The following is a 16482-nucleotide window of genomic DNA, read 5'->3' on the forward strand; positions in this document are numbered from 1 at the left end:
ACCCAATCGGCCATACCCGCAGGAACCTGGGAAGGCATCTCTACAACGTTATTTTGGGAAGACATGAGGTCAACTAAATCCTACAAAAAGAAAAGAAGAATGGATTACTTAAAAACATCTCGGATAGAGGGCAAAATATCTCGACGGGCGGATAAACAAAAAGGAAAAACCCCAAGACTCAAGACAAAGGTCTTGGAGCATCCCTTGGAGGCAGTAAACAAAGCAAGGTCTTTAAGTTATTTCTACAACCTACATTCCGGCACTCATCAAAATAAAATCCAGAAAGAAAACAAAGGAAGCAAAAAATGCAAAAGGTCTACCCTCCTACAGTTTATCAGCGGAAAAATAGCAAAGGCGCAAACTTTTTCGAAATCAAGCAAAAAATCATCAGCAAAGAGCAAGCACTAACATCGAACACACCAAGTAGAAATCATCAAAGGTGCAAACTTTGTCAGAATCAAAAAGAAATCTCCAAACAAAGCGAGGAACAGATGCAGATTCTCTATCGATATCAGATAGGAAACAACCAGAAGCAACAACAAAACCCTAGAAAGCCTCGACGGAAATGCCAAGAGAATGCGTAAAAGAAAGTCAGGGAAAACACATTACAGTGACAAGCAAATACAAGACCACGAAAAGGATTCAAACTTTCAAACATGCAAAATCAAAGCTTCACTAAAAAACTGAAGACGAAGCTATGAAAGAAGCAAGAAAGCTAATACCAACCTGGAAAAAGTAGCAAGCTTTAGGGAAATTGAGGATGGAAGACGAAATCTGGAATTGCCCTCTCACGAGCAAAAAAGTACGAACAAAAGCAGTATCACAGAGAGAAACGCGAAACCACAAAACTCCAGGCGAAAACAGAAGCTTCAGAAAAATCACCAAGCGACGTCGCAAGAAAAGTTGAAATGTGGGTGAAAGGCAGAAAATGAATAAGTGCGAAGAAGTTACGAAAAGGGCGAAGGAGAGAAACCGTTTCTTGAATGCAAAATTCAAAAATAGAGAAGTTAGGGGAAACGGGGCAATTAAATGCCAATTAAATGCGGATATTAAAACCGCTTACATTCCCAAAAAGAGCGCTAATACAAAAGCGCGCACTTGTAGAGGAAAATGTTCTACATTCAAAAGCTGCTACAAAAAGGAGTCGACAAGATGCTTGAGTTCGGCTTCGCTAAAAGAAGGACCGAAGTCAATGACTCGACCTCAACAAAGAAGACCGAGCTCAAGCAGGGGCACTGTTCATACCCTAGGTCGAGATATCCGACCTGGGGTGATCGACGATAAAGCGACCGACCTCTTTAGGTCAAGCGGACCGACTTCTTTACGAAGAACTCGGCCAAATCGACAGGAAAGCCCAAAAATGGCCCAATTCAAGGAATACGACTCAAATCCAAAGGTCGTTCAGGCCTACAAAGAGAAGGGCGGTTCCGTTGAAGATACGCTGACCTCAACCCAAAAGATAAAGATAAGATAAGATAACTAACTTATCTTATCCAAAGGTCACATCTCACCATTATAAATACACTGGAACACCCAGGTATAACTCATACTCTGATTCTACATAACACCTGTTTAATACCCATGCTAACTTAAGTATCGAAGTCTCTTGCAGGTACCCCCACCCTCCGGTGACGAAGGATCAGCAGTACAACCAGTCCAACAAGTCGGACACGTCGGTACCGATCCGTACAGAGGATCTCAACCGAGATCGACCTCCAGTTTCAGGTAACCCTCAGAACAGATACCAAGTAGGGCTGAGGGAAGATATCATGCGCGTTGTGGCTCCAACTGAGATTAAAAGATTCTCTGAATTGGTGAACGAGGCAAGATTCGTGGAGGACTACATTGAGAAGATGACTTTGACGAGAGATAATCGCGGGGGTATCAGTAGCAGAGGTCGTGGAAAGCATTTTTCACCAAGAAGCCGGATCTTAAAAAGGGATGGACATACCAATCGGCATCGTCAAGGTCGAAAGAAACAACAAGGCCCAATCTCACCTGGAAAAAGGAGATGGTCGATGCTATACTTGTAGGAAGCCTGGACATATATCCAAGTATTTTCACCACGGGAGGAATCGAGATAAGGGTCAGAATCAACAGTCAGGCCGTGTGCTTACCTTGCATGCACGTGGTACAACAGGGTCGGATTCACCGACAAGAGGTAAGCGTATGCTTTGAAGTATTCTGTATTGTCTAGATCTGGGGTAGCTTAGTTCAATCCTTTGGAAAAATCGTCGTTAGGATTGTAAGAGCTTAGATTTTTTGTTAGAGGGACCAATAGGGAAGGAGGCTTGGATGCATGTAGCTGAGTAACTCGGATTCTTAATGATGATAAATTGAGTGGACGTGCTAGAATAGGTATCGGGAATCACTAGAAATCTTGTTGGCTCCCAGTAGGGATGAAGGGTGTGATTTAGCACTAGCGGCAATGAAAGTACCAACTGATACTTTTGCGATTTTAAGGTTTAAAATGATTTCCAAGTCTGGTTTGAAACTTTGGTTTAAATGAATTTAGTTTTAAAAGTTGGTCGGAACTCTTGATTTAAGAGATATAGTTTAAAAGAAAAGTGAGTTCTCTGATTTTGTTCAATGGTGAAAATGGTTTCCAAATTATCATAATCGAAAGGGATTTAATTTGAAAAGTTTTTATTTAAGAAAATCATGTTTTGAAGTAATCAACTTGAGTAAATGATTTTGACTCCTTTGAGAAAGCTCAACTGTGAACTGGTTTAGAATAAAATATTTTGAATGTTTTGGAAAAATGTTACAAAAATCGATAATTGTTTTAAGGAAAATTTTGGAATTCTTGATGACGATAATCAGAGTGACGCAGCGGAATGCGAGAGGGAATGTCGACACGGGAGACACCACTTGTAAGGAGTGAGGTTTAGCGTCTTTTCTGATCATAAGAGTCTCAAGTATATCTTTGATCAGAAAGAGTTTAATATGCGTCAGAGGAGGTGGATGGAGTTGTTAAAGGATTATGATTTTGAACTGAGTTATCATCCTGGAAAGGCAAACGTGTTAGCAGATGCATTAAGTCAGAACTCTTTAACGATCGCTTGGATGAGAATCAAGGAGGAGGAGTTAGTGGGTAAGTTTGTGGATCTTAAGTTGGATATTGGTGAAGTTGCCGGGAGAGCTTGCTTGAATCAGTTACAGATCTCAAGTGACTTTAAATCCGAACTCCGAAAGGCTCATCAAAACGAAGACGTGTTACCTAAGGTGTTGCCAGCTATCGACCAAGGGAAGCAGTGGGGAGTGTCATGGGATCAAGATGGATTATGAAGATTCAAGGGTAGGATCATTGTGTCGGATGTTGGGACCTTGTGGCAAGATATATTGAGAGAAGCGCACAAGAGCGGGTTTTCGATTCACCCTGAGAGTACTAATATGTACCACGATCTGAAGGCTATGTTCTGGTGGCCTGGTATGAAGAATGATGTGGCAGAATATGTCTCAAAGTTCCTAACATGACAAAAGGTGAAGATAGAGCATCAGAAACCGTCGGAAATACTACAGCCACTTGAGATTCCTCAGTGGAAGTGAGAAGGAATTCCAATGGATTTTGTGACCGGTTTATCGAGGACTACGTCGGGATTTGATACGATTTGGGTGATTGTGGATCGCTTAACCAAATTCGCTCATTTTCTTCCTACCCGAGTAAACTGTTCTATGGAGGAGTTGGCAAGATTATACATCAAAGAGATAGTAAGGTTGCACGGTATGCCATCAAGCATAGTGTCGGACCGAGATCCCCGATTCACATCAAGGTTTTAGGGAGCTTTCCAAAGAGCTTTCGGTACGAAGCTATGTCTCAGTACCGCATATCATTTGCAAACAGATGGACAGTTGGAAAGGACTATTCAGACATTGGAGGATATGCTCAGAGCGTGTGTATTAGATCAACCCGGAAGTTGGGACCGATACATGCCATTGGTTGAGTTTGCGTACAACAATAGCTTTCATGCGAGCATAGGGATGGCTCCGTATGAGGCTTTGTATGGACGGAAGTGCCAGTCTCCATTTTGTTGGTATGAATCTGGTGAAGCAAGTGTTTTGGATCCTGATTTGATAGCAGGGACTACTGAGAACATTAAGAATATTTGTGCAAGGATCCTAACTGCTCAGAGTCGACAGAAGAATTATGCGGATCAGAGAAGGAAACCGATAGAATTTGAAGTACGAGAACATGTATTCCTGAGGGTTACACCGATAACTGGGATTGGAAGAGCAATCAAAATCAAGAAGTTGAATCCAAGGTATATAGGGCCGTTTGAGATTCTAAGGCGATTCGGGCCGGTGGCGTATCAAGTTGATTTGCCACTTCATCCATCTAACTTGCATGATGTATTCCACATGTCACAACTCCGTAAATACACGTCGGATGCAGCTCATGTGTTGGAACCTGAGTCGATTGAGTTGAGGGAGAACTTAACTTTCCAAGTGACGCCAGTGAGAGTCGATGACACTAGTGTGAAGAAGCTGCGAGGAAAGGAAGTTTTAATGGTTAAAGTTGCTTGGGAGCGGGCAGGAGTTGAGGAGCATACTTGGGAGTTGGAGTCCGAGATGCGAAAGGATTACCCCGAGCTTTTCTCAGGTAATTCAAATTTTTAGGGCAAAATTCCTTATTTGGTGGGGAGAATGTAAGAACCCTAACTAATCAATTGGTTAATTAAGTAATTAATTTTCCAAATTAGATTTCAAAAAGATAGAGTGAGAATTTGAGGATTCAAATATGATTTTTGGACTCATTAGGTTTTTCTGAGTCAAAAAATGTGCTTTCTGCGAAAAACTGTGAAAAACTACGAACTGGTAGTTGAACCGGTTCAAGTCTGCTTGGGCCCAAGACCAATATATAAGTCCATTTAAGTGGCCATTTCAGCCACTTAAACACCACACAAGCAGCAGCAACGTGAAAAGAGAGAAGAGAGGTAGGGTTCCAAAAATTCACTGTTCATCATCTTCTTCTTGGAGCCATATCTCACTCTCCAGAGCTCCGATTCGCATGCCGTTAGTTGCCACACGAAGCTCTTGTCGAGCTCTTCAATTTCATCTGAACAAAGTGGTAAGGAACTTACAATTTCTTGCCCAGTTCTTCCTTCTATAACAGATTCGATTTTTGGCTATGGTGAATGAGTGGTTCTTGTGATTTTGATTAATTAGGTACAATCTAGCACTGGATACTTAGTGGGTTTTATCTCAATCAACTTTGGGTAAGGTGAGCAAATCAACTCTCTTGTGGTTTTGTGGATTTGGTGAACCCTAAGTTGAATTATTGTAAATTATGTATTATAGCTTGCAGTTGTGAATTATTGGATATTGTTGGAGCTTGTTGGTGTTAGTTGGAGTGGAATTGGAGGCTTGCTTGTGGTTGAAAGCTTGCTTGTACTCAATTTGGGGTTTTGGTGCATATTGGGAATCGGCCAAGGTACGGTTTCGGTTTCCTCTATTTAGTATATATATAATATTCATGGACAGTTAGGCTAGTGACCCATAGGATAGGTTCAAATTGAAATGGTTGTTGAGTTGTTGAATGATGGTATGTGATGATTTATGATGAATTGATGATTGTTGAGTTTGGTTATGGTGATTGATAATGATATGATGAGGATGAATGATTTGTAATGTTGAGAAGTGGATTGTATTGATATATGTGATGTTAATGTTGATAATTTGGTAGTGTAGTTGGGAAAATGTTAATGAAGGTTGATTATAATGTGATATATTCATGTTGAGGTTGTGGATGATGAAAGGTAAAGGAAAATGTGGTAAGCTTGATGCAATATGACAAAAAGGGGTGATTGTGATGAGAAATGAAGTTTGGAATGGTTTGGTATGGGTTTGGTTGTGTTTTGTAAGAAATTGTGGAAATTGGGTAAATGTTGATTTTTGGTAAACTTTGTCTGATCATAACTTATGCCTCAGTTTTCAAAATTGGTTGAAATTTGTTAAAAATTAAAGCTTATTGAAAACTCTTCAAATCGATATAAAGTTTGCAAAATTTGGATTTTTGTAGAGGAAGTTATGATCATTCAAAAATTGGTGTTGAAATATGAAATTATGCAAAGTTACAGAATTTTATAATTTCTGGTATGTACGCACGCACAGCTTTGTGCACACGGACAATCCTGCAAAATTTTAAACATGTGCGCACGCACAGACCGGTGCGTACGCACAGGCAGGGAAGGGCTTTCTGTTTGCAGCGCTAGCACAGCTTGTGCGCGTACACACCAATAGGAATTTACAACCTGTGCGCGCGCACAGCCTTGTGCGCACGCACAAGTTGGGAAGGGAGTCTGTTGAGGGTGCTAGCACACCCTGTGCGAGTGAACAGACCTTGTAAAATTTGGTACCTGGTGATGAGCGGATATTTTATACGCTTTTTGGGGTTAATTTCATATAGTTTTTAGTATGTTTTAGTTAGTTTTTAGTTTATTTTTATTAGTTTCTAGGCAAAATTCATATTTCTGGACTTTACTATGAGTTTGTGTGTTTTTCTGTAATTTTAGGTATTTTCTGGCTGAAATTGAGGGAGCTGAGCAAAAATCTGATTCAGGCTGAAAAAGGACTGCTGATGCTGTTGGATTCTGACCTCTCTGCACTCGGAATGGAATTTCTGGAGCTACAAGAGTCTAAATGGAGCGCTTCCAATTGCGTTGGAAAGTAGACATCCAGGGCTTTCCAACAATATATAATAGTTCATACTTTGCTCAAGGATAGACGACGTAAACTGGCGTTCAACGCCAGTTCCATGTTGCAGTCTGGCGTCCAGCGCCAGAAACAAGTTACAAGTTGGAGTTCAACGCCAGAAACAGGTTACAACCTGGCGTTGAACGCCCAAAATAGCCCATGCACGTGAGAAGCTTAAGTCTCAGCCCCAGCACACACCAAGTGGGCCACGGAAGTGAATTTCTGCACCATCTATCATAGTTTACTCATTTTCTGTAAACCTAGGTTACTAGTTTAGTATTTAAACAACTTTTAGAGATTTATTTTGGGGATCATGACATTTTAGATCTGAACTTTGTACCTTTTAACGGCATGAGTCTCTAAACTCCATTATTGGGGGTGAGGAGCTCTGCTGTGTCTCGATGAATTAATGCAAGTATTTCTGTTTTCCATTCAAACATGTGTGTTCCTATCTAAGATATCCATTCGCACTTCAATATGAATGTGATGAACGTGACAATCATCATCATTCCTCCACGAACGCGTGCCTGACAACCACTTACGTTCCACCGTAGAATGAATGAATATCTCTTAGATCTCTTAATCGGAATCTTCGTGGCATAAGCTAGATTGATGGCAGCATTCAAGAGAATTCGGAAAGTCTAAACCTTGTCTGTGGTATTCCGAGTAGGATTCGGGGATTGAATGACTGTGACGAGCTTCAAACTCGCGAATGCTGGGCGTAGTGACAGACGCAAAAGGATAGTAAATCCTATTCCGGTACGATTGAGAACCTGCAGATGATTAGCCGTGCGGTGACAGCGCACCAGGACCCTTTTCACTGGAAGGATGGATGGTAGCCATTGACAACGGTGATCCACCAACACACAGCTTGCCATAGGAGGACGTGCGTGTGTGAATCAGATACAGAGGAAAGCAGAATTTTAGAAGACAAAGCATCTCCAAAACTCCAACATATTCTCCATCATTGCATACAAGTATAATTTGTGTTCTGCCCTTTTATTCCTTGCAATCAAATTTGATAAGTGAATTATTTTATTGTCTTCCTGACTAAGAGTTACAAGATAACCATAGATTTCTTCAAGCCAATAATCTCTGTGGGATCGACCCTTACTCACGTAAGGTATTACTTGGACGACCCAGTACACTTGCTGGTTAGTTGTGCGAATTTGTGAAGAATTGTGATTTCCAATTTCGTGCACCAAGTTTTTGGTGCCGTTGCCGGGGATTGTTTAAGTTTGGACAACTGACGGTTTATTTTGTTGCTTAGATTAGGAAAAATTTTTCTTTTTGGTTTAGAGTCTTTTATTATTTATACATTGTTAAAACACTTTAAATTTATAGCTCAATTAGCTAGAGCGTGGTGCTTATGTTCTTGGTAATTGGCTATCCTATTTTTAAAATCTTTTTCAAAAATAATTTTTCTTTGAATAAATCTTGTGCCAAACTTTAAGTTTGGTGTTTTCTTGTTGATTTTTCTTTGTTTTTTGAAAATTTTAGTTTGGTTTTCTAAAAATTTTAATTTTGGTGTTCTTTCTTCATGTTCTTGTGTTCTTGTGAGTCTTCAAAGTGTTCTTGAGTTCTTCTTGTGTCTTGATCTTAAAATTTTTAAGTTTGGTGTTCCTTGGTGTTTTCCCTCCAAAATTTTCGAAAACAAGGAGCATTAGATCTAAAAATTTTAAATCTTGTGCTATCTTATTGTTTTTCTCTTTCCTCTTTAAATTCAAAAATATCTTTTCTCTCTATTTTAAAGCTTTTTTTTTTTCGAAAATCAATTTTAAAATCTAGAATTTTTTTTTCTTTCGAAATTTAAAACCCTTTTCAAACCATATCTTTTTCAAAACTTCCTAACCACTTTCCCTCTCCTCATTTTTTCGAAAATCTTCACCCTTTTTTATTTATTTTAATTTATTTTGTTTTCGAAATAAATAAATAAATAAATAATTAAAAATATTTTTCTTCTATTTTACATCATCTCCCTTTCTCCATCATGGACCTAAGCGGAAATGAACAATCCAGGAGGACTCTGGGGTCATATGCTAACCCCTCTACTGCTTCATATGGGAGCAGTATCTGCATACCCTCCGTTGGAGTCAGTAGCTTTGAGTTGAATCCTCAGCTCATTATCATGGTGCAGCAAAGTTGCCAGTATTCCGGTCTTCCACAGGAAGAACCTACAGAGTTTCTGACACAGTTTTTACAGATTGCTGACACAGTACATGATAAGGAAGTAGATCAGGATGTCTACAGATTATTACTGTTTCCATTTGCTGTAAAAGACCAAGCTAAGAGGTGGTTAAATAACCAACCTAAGGCCAGCATAAGGACATGGAAACAGCTGACAAAAAAATTCCTGAATCAATACTTTCCTCCAAAACGGATGACACAGCTAAGGCTGGACATCCAAGGCTTTAAACAAGGAGATAATGAATCTCTTTATGATGCCTGGGAGAGATACAGAGAGATGCTATGAAAATGCCCCTCTGAAATGTTTTCAGAGTGGGTTCAGTTAGACATCTTCTATTATGGGCTTGCAGAAAGAGCTCAGATGTCTCTAGATTACTCAGCTGGTGGATCTATCCACATGAGAAAGACAATTGAAGAAGCTCAAGAGCTCATTGACACAGTTGCCAGAAATCAGCATCTGTACCTAAGCAGTGACCCTTCCATGAAAGAAGAGGTTAAAACAGTAACTGCTGAACTCAGTCCTGTAAAACAAGCTGCTGAATTCAATCAGCAATTGGACTTTCTAACAAAGCAGTTAGCCGAATTCAAGGACAAACTACAAAAGACAAGGATGGCTAATATAAATATGAAAGAACAATTGAAGCAAACAAAGCAGCAGCTGTCAAAACAAATAACAGAAGAATGCCAAGCAGTTCAATTAAGAAGTGGGAAGACGTTAAATACCCCACCTCAAGGCAGCAAGAAGCCAAGAAATGAGCAAACCACCCAAAATCCACCTGAGGACAGTAAGAGTCCCAGAAAAAAATAATTCTGGCGCTAAAACGCCAGAAATTGGGTGGAAGGCTGGCGCTGAACGCCCAGACCATGCTCAGGACTGGCGTTCAACGCCAGAAACAAGCAAGGATCTGGCGTTGAATGCCCAAAAGAAGCACAGTTCTGGCGTTCAGACGCCAGGAACAGATGAGGAGCTGGCGTCTAACGTCACTTCAGCTTCTAACTCTGGCACTCAATTGCCAGTGAGGGATCAGACACACACAAGTGCTGATGACAACCCATCTAAAAAGGCTTCTTCAACCACTTCTGTAGGAAATAAACTTACAGCAACTAAGGTTGAGGAATATAAAGCCAAGATACCTTATCCTCAAAAACTCCGCCAAGAGGAGCAGGATAAGCAATTTGCTCGCTTTGCAGATTATCTCAGGACTCTTGAAATAAAGATTCCATTTGCAGAGGCACTTGAGCAAATACCTTCTTATGCCAAGTTCATGAAAGAGATCTTGAGTCATAAGAAGGATTGGAGAGAAGCTGAAAGAGTTCTCATCACTGAAGAATGCAGTGCAGACATTCTGAAAAGCTTTCCTGAAAAGCTTAAAGACCCTGGGAGTTTTCTGATACCATGCACATTAGAAGGTAATTGCACCAAGACAGCTTTATGTGATCTTGGGGCAAGCATCAACCTAATACCTGCATCCACTATCAGAAAGCTTGGTTTAACTGAAGAAGTTAAACTAACCCGGATATGTCTCCAACTTGTTGATGGCTCCATTAAATACCCATCAGGCGTGATTGAAGACATGATTGTCAGAGTTGGGCCATTCGCCTTTCCCACTGACTTTGTAGTGCTGGAAATGGAGGAGCACAAGAGTGCTACTCTCATTCTAGGAAGACCCTTCCTAGCAACTGGACGAACTCTCATTGATGTCCAACAGGGGGAAATAACCCTGAGAGTCAATGAAGATGAGTTTAAGTTGAATGCTGTCAAAGCCATGCAGCATCCAGACACATCAAAAGACTGCATGAAAGTTGATCTTATTGACTCTTTGGTAGAAGAGATCAACATGGCTGAGAGTCTTGAATCAGAGTTGGAAGACATCTTTAAAGATGTTCAGCCTGATTTGGAGGATTCAGAGGAAATGAAAGAGCCTCTGAAATTTCCTCTGGAAGAGGAAAAACCTCTTAAACCCGAGCTCAAACCATTACCACCATCCCTGAAATATGCATTTCTAGGAGAAGGTGACACTTTTCCAGTGATCATAAGCTCTGCTTTAAATCCACAGGAAGAGGAAGCACTGATTCAAGTGCTAAGGACACACAAGACAGCTCTTGGGTGGTCCATAGGTGACCTTAAGGGCATAAGCCCAGCTAGATGCATGCACAAAATCTTATTGGAGGATAATGCTAAACCAGTGGTTCAACCACAAAGGCGGCTAAATCCAGCCATGAAGGAAGTGATGCAGAAAGAGGTGACCAAATTACTGGAGGCTGGGATTATTTATCCTATTTCTGATAGTCCCTGGGTGAGCCCTGTTCAAGTTGTCCCCAAAAAGGGAGGCATGACAATGGTTCATAATGAAAAGAATGAACTGGTTCCTACAAGAACAGTTACAGGGTGGCGCATGTGTATTGACTACAGAAGGCTCAATACAGCCACCAGAAAGGATCATTTTCCTTTACCATTCATAGACCAGATGCTAGAAAGATTGGCAGGTCATGATTATTACTGCTTTTTGGATGGCTACTCAGGCTATAACCAGATTGCAGTAGATCCCCAAGATCAAGAGAAAACAGCATTCACATGTCCATCTGGAGTGTTTGCTTATAGAAGGATGCCGTTTGGGCTGTGTAATACGCATGCAACCTTCCAGAGATGCATGCTCTCTATTTTCTCTGATATGGTAGAAAAATTTCTGGAAGTCTTCATGGATGACTTCTCAATATATGGAAACTCATTCAGCTCCTGTCTTGATCACCTGAAACTAGTTCTGAAAAGATGCCAAGAGACCAACCTGGTTTTAAACTGGGAAAAATGTCACTTTATGGTGACTGAAGGGATTGTCCTTGGGCATAAAATTTCAAACAAGGGAATAGAGGTGGATCAAGCAAAAATAGAGGTAATTGAAAAATTACCACCACCTGCTAATGTTAAGGCAATCAGAAGCTTTCTGGGGCATGCAGGATTCTATAGGAGGTTTATAAAGGATTTTTCAAAAATCGCAAAACCTCTGAGCAATCTGCTAGCTGCTGACACGCCATTTGTGTTTGACACAGAGTGTCTGCAGGCGTTTGAAATGCTGAAAGCCAAGCTGGTCACAGCACCAGTTATTTCTGCACCAGATTGGACATTACCATTTGAGCTAATGTGTGATGCCAGTGATCACGCCATTGGTGCAGTATTGGGACAGAGGCATGACAAGCTTCTGCATGTCATTTATTATGCCAGCCGCATTTTAAATGATGCCCAGAAAAATTACACAACCACAGAAAAAGAATTGCTTGCAGTGGTTTATGCCATTGACAAGTTTAGATCATACTTAGTAGGATCAAAGGTGATTGTGTATACTGACCATGCTGCTCTTAAATATCTACTCACAAAGCAGGATTCAAAACCCAGGCTCATAAAATGGGTGTTGCTTCTGCAAGAGTTTGATATAGAAATAAGAGACAGAAAAGAGACAGAGAACCAAGTGGCTGATCATCTGTCCCGGATAGAGCCAATAGAAGGGACGTCCCTCCCCTCTCTTGAGATCTCTGAGACTTTCCTGGATGAGCATTTGTTTGCCATTCAGGAAATACCATGGTTTGCAGACATTGCAAACTATAAGGCTGCAAGGTTCATACCTAAAGAGTACAACAGGCAACAAAAGAAAAAATTAATCACTGATGCAAAGTACTACTTGTGGGATGAATCCTATCTCTTCAAGAGATGTGCAGACGGAATAATTCGTAGGTGTGTGCCTAGAGAAGAAGCACAGAGGATCCTATGGCATTGCCATGGATCACAATATGGAGGCCATTTCGGAGGTGAGCGAACAGCCACCAAGGTCCTCCAATGTGGCTTCTATTGGCCCACACTCTATAGAGATTCCCGAGAGTTTGTACGTAACTGTGACAGTTGCCAAAGAGCTGGTAATCTGCCTCATGGTTACGCCATGCCTCAACAAGAAATCTTGGAGATTGAGTTGTTTGACGTATGGGAAATTGACTTCATGGGACCTTTCCCACCATCATACTCAAACACTTATATTCTGATGGCAGTTGACTACGTATCAAAATGGGTAGAGGCCGTTGCCACACCCACCAATGATACTAAAACGTGCTGAAGTTCCTCCAGAAATATATCTTCAGCAGGTTTGGGGTCCCTAGAGTACTAATCAGTGATGGGGGCACTCACTTCTGCAACAAATAGCTTTACTCTGCCATGGTCCGGTATGGGATTCGCCACAAGGTGGCAACCCCATATCATCCACAAACTAATGGGCAAGCTGAAGTCTCTAACAGAGAGCTAAAAAGAATCCTAGAACGGACTGTAAATACCCGTAGAAAGGATTGGGCAAGAAGCTTGGATGATGCTCTGTGGGCATACAGAACAGCATTCAAGACTCCTATAGGGACCTCTCCATACCAACTTGTATATGGTAAGGCATGTCACCTGCCCGTGGAACTGGAACATAAAGCTTACTGGGCAACCAGATTCCTGAACTTTGATGCCAAATTAGCTGGAGAAAAAAGATTTCTTCAGCTAAATGAGCTAGAGGAATTCAGATTCACTGCTTTCGAAAATACCAAGCTTTATAAAGAGAAATAAAAAAAGTGGCATGACAGAAAGTTGTCATCTAGAATCTTTGAACCAGGACAGAAGGTTCTGTTGTTTAACTCTAGACTCAGGCTATTCTCCGGGAAACTGAAATCCCGGTGGAGGGGACCATATGTGATTACAAGTGTATCACCATATGGTTATGTGGAACTTCAAGATATTGATTCTGATAAGAAGTTCATTGTTAATGGACAGAGAATCAAGCACTATCTTGAAGGCAATATTGAGCAAGAGTGCTTAAGGCTGAAGCTAAATTAAAAGCTCAGCAAGGTCCAGCTAAAGACAATAAAGAAGCGCTTGCTGGGAGGCAACCTAGCCATGGGGCATCACTTCCTCTAAGCATTTTACCCTATTCTTGATTTTAATTGTTCATATAAAGTTCATTGATACTAAGGTAAAGAGTCAATTACATAAGTTCACAGGATTACAGAAGGAATCTGCACACAAAACAGAGAAAAAGAGCTCACTGGCAAGAAAACGCCAGTAAGAGTCTGTTTTGGGCGTTCAACGCCCAAAAGAAGCATCCACTGGGCGTTGAACGCCAGTAAGGATAGCCATTTGGGCGTTAAACGCCAGAAAGAAGCATCTTCTGGGCGTTTAACGCCAGATTTACAGCGTCCTGGGCGTTCAGAAAAACGCCCAGTGACAAAGGAGTTCCTGGCGTTCAACGCCAGAAAGAAGCAACAGCTGGGCGTTGAACGCCCAGGAGAGGCAGCATTTGGGCGTTGAACGCCCAAAACATGCAGCGTTTGGGCGTTCAAACGCCAGGATAGTAGGGAGGAGGTGAATTCGTTTTTACTTCATATTTTTCATTCTAATTTTAATTTTCATGTTTCAATTCATGATATCTTGTATAAACATGTTAAGAACCCTGATTTCTAAAATCCCTAATTTCTAAAAACCCTACCTTAAAAATATCAAATGTATCTTAATCCATAAACACAAATTCTTCTTTTCAATCCAATTCAACTCTTTTTCAAATTTTCAAAACAAATCTATATCTTTTCATTCTAAAATCTTTTTAACTAATCAATATCTTTTTCAAATCTCCACATTATCTTTTTTAAAATCCAAATTTATCTTTTTCAAATATCCTTCGTATCTTTTTAATCTTAAATCACATCTTTTCATATCATACTTTTTAAATCATATATTCTATCTTATCTTTTTTAATATTTTCGAAAATCCCACCCCCTCCCTTTTAAAAACACATTCGGCCTCCCTCCTCAAATCCACCATTCGACACTAGCTCTCCTTCTATCCCTCTCCTTTCTTTTATTTTGCTTGAGGACAAGCAAACCTCTAAGTTTGGTGTGTTTATCTGTGATCACTAAACCATACCCACTAAGATCATGGCTCCTAAAGGAAAACAACCCACTCCAAGAGGCAAGAAAGAGAGTGTTCCAAAACCACTTTGGAATCAAGGGAAGTTCTTAACTAAAGAATATTCAGACCATTGTTACAAAATAATGGGTCTAAGATCAGTAATCCTGGAAGTTAGATTTGATCTGAAAGAAGACGAATATCCGGAGATCCAGGAGCAAATTCGAATCAGGAACTGGGAGATCTTAGCTAATCCTGAAATGAAAGTGGGAAGGAATATGGTCCAGGAGTTCTATGCTAATATGTGGCAAACAGACAGGCAAAGACTATCTGGATCTGCTCTCTATGACTATCGGACCTTGGTCAGAGGAAAGATTGTTCATACCCACCCTGACAAGATCAGGGAGATCTTAAAGCTACCTCAGCTGAAAGATGATCCAGACTCCTTCAATAGGAGAATGATGAGAACAGACAAGGGCCTGGAAAAGATTCTAGAGGATATATGTATCCCTGGAGCCAGGTGGACCACCAACACGAAGGGTGTCCCAAATCAACTCAAAAGAGAAGATCTCAAACCAGTCGCCAGAGGATGGCTGCACTTCATTGGGCATTCTCTGCTGCCCACTAGCAACCGTTCTGAAGTCACTATTAGAAGAGCAGTGATGATCCATTGCATCATGATGGGAACAGAAGTGGAAGTCCATCAATTGATTTCAACTGAATTTTACAAAATTGCAAACAAAAATTCCAAAGATGCCAGGTTGGCTTATCCAAGCTTGATTTCTATGCTCTGCAAGGACGCTGGAGTAAGGATGGGAATAACTGAGTATATCTCAGTTGAGCGGCCAATCACCAAAGCATCAATGGAAAAACAACAAGCACAGGATGACCCCATCAAGAAGAGAACACAGGAAATTCTCCCAGAAATCCCTCAATCTGAATACTGGGAGTATCTTGAAACATCTATCACCAAGATACAAGAAGCTATGGAACAAATAAAGAAAGAACAGAAGGAACAAAGTAGCATTCTTTGCTATTTGCTTAAAGAGCAGAAGGAGCAAGGGCGTGATTTAAGGGAATTGAAGCACCAGAAATTATCTCTTGAAGGACCAAGCACCCCGCAGATTAGAGGAATATCCACTTCCCAGAACAAAGGTTGTTAAATTCCAATTTTTGCTTTAACTCTGTGATAGTTGTCATTATAGGAGTTTACCTTAGAAAGTAGATATAAGTAGTAGTAATTAGCATACCTATTTTGATCTTATTTTCAATTAAGTTATAATTTATTTTTCTCATCATCAGCAAACATGAATAAAATAGTAGATCTTTAGAATAAGAGGCAATAAATTTCGAGTTTTTAACAAGAAAAATTCTAATTATTTATATGTGGTGGCAATGCTTTCTGTCTCCTAAATGAATGCTTGAACAGTGCATATGTCTTTTGAATTTGATGTTTAAGACTGTTAAATATGTTGGCTCTTGAAAGAATGATGAACATGAGACATGTTATTGATAATCTGAAAAATCATAAAAATGATTCTTGAAGCAAGAAAAAGCAGTGAATACAAAAGCTTGCAGAAAAAAAATATAGAGAAAGAAAAAGAAAAAACAAGCAGAAAAAGCCAAAGCTCTTAAAACCAAAAGGCAAGAGCAAAAAGCCAATAGCCCTTAAAACCAAAAGGCAA

This window comes from Arachis ipaensis, chromosome B3 (genome assembly GCF_059453495.1).
Source record: "Arachis ipaensis isolate K30076 ecotype BB chromosome B3, ASM5945349v1, whole genome shotgun sequence".
In the NCBI taxonomy this organism is placed as follows: Eukaryota; Viridiplantae; Streptophyta; class Magnoliopsida; order Fabales; family Fabaceae; genus Arachis; species Arachis ipaensis.